The following is a 1,419-nucleotide window of genomic DNA, read 5'->3' on the forward strand; positions in this document are numbered from 1 at the left end:
TTCTAGTTCTCACTGTATTTTGGAAAATCTTTGCTGTTATAAGCAGCTACATTTATTTCTTTGCTTTTACTTGCTCTCAACTGTAACCAAGCAACTTTTAGTTGAATCTGAAATTCAATACTCTTAGTGTAAAAGGAAGTTAGTATACAAAGTTCCCAAAAGAGACTACCTTTGTTGTTGAGCCCAGTAAAATATAAAATGAGACAGCATGAAAATTGAAGCTGAAAATATCCAGGTACAGAGGGAAATCAAGCAGTGACTATCAAGAGAATTAGATGCAAGAAAGAAATGTGAAAGAGAGACACTTCAGTATATGCTGGGGCTGGATTTTTGAATATTTATGGGCTGTTTCAGCTTCCTGCCCCACCTGATGCATAAAAATCTTAGGAACACTTGAGATCCCTGAATTCCATAGATAGCAAATAGCACAACTTTTTTTTCCTGTCTATTTAACAGAAAGAATCAGTTTCCACTCCTTACAATTTTAATCACATGTGTGATGATTGAATTTTCACACTGCAGTAAGATGTGCCTCTCTCAAACCTTGATGTGACATCAGCACATGACCCATGTAATTTGAGGAAAGAAAATGAATCACAAAATTTATGGCAAACTAGTAATTCATTTGAGAGTTTAATGAAAATAGTGAAATTAGTTCATACTTTGTCCTGTTTCATGAATTAAGAATCACAAGTATTGGCCGTCATAATGGAGTGATAAATTAAGCCACTGCCTACAGCATTAGCATCCCATACAGGCGATGGAGGGTATAAGTCCTAGCTGCTTCACTTCTGGTCCAGCTCTTTGTTAATGTACCTGTTAATACACCTGGGAAGAAACAAATAATGACCCAGGTACTTGGACCCCTAGGGCCACATGGGGTAGCAAAAAGAGGCTCTTGGCTCCTAGCTTCAGTTTGGCCCAGCCCTGGGCATCTGGTAATTGAGTTATTTGGGAAGTAAACCAGAAGATGGAAAATATCTCTTTACCTCTCTGTGTAATTGCCTTCCAGATAAATAAAACAAATGTAGAACGAAAGGAAGGAAGGAGGGAAGGAGGGAAGGGAGGAAGGAAGGAAGGAAGGAAGCAAAGGAAAGGAAGGAAAGGAAAGGAAAGGAAAGGAAAGGAAAGGAAAGGAAAGGAAAGGAAAGGAAAGGAAAGGAAAGGAAAGGAAAGGAAAGGAAAGGAAAGGAAAGGAAAAGGAAAAGGAAGAGAGAGAAAGGAGGGAGGAAGGGAGGGAGGAATTGCAGTCACTGGAAAACTTTAGATAGAACAAACCTTTGAGTGTTCCCGAAACTGCATTTGAAATTACAACCAAACCACAGAAGTCAGTGTCTTACATGAAGATGTTCAGATTCAAACTTCAGCTCTGCTCCCAATTTCAGCTTCCTGTTCATGTACACCCTGGGAGGAAGGAAG

General features: G+C 39.3%; 1 non-coding gene across 1 annotated transcript; it reads left to right on the plus strand.

Annotated features, from left to right (window-relative positions):
• The first annotated feature begins 472 nt into the window (after window positions 1-472).
• LOC118759184 (small nucleolar RNA U13) lies at window positions 473-577 on the plus strand. Its single transcript, XR_004996029.1, has one exon. It is a non-coding gene; the product is annotated as a small nucleolar RNA U13 (small nucleolar RNA).
• Window positions 578-1,419: the final 842 nt, after the last annotated feature.

Source organism: Ochotona princeps, chromosome 10 (genome assembly GCF_030435755.1).
Source record: "Ochotona princeps isolate mOchPri1 chromosome 10, mOchPri1.hap1, whole genome shotgun sequence".
NCBI classification, from domain to species: Eukaryota; Metazoa; Chordata; class Mammalia; order Lagomorpha; family Ochotonidae; genus Ochotona; species Ochotona princeps.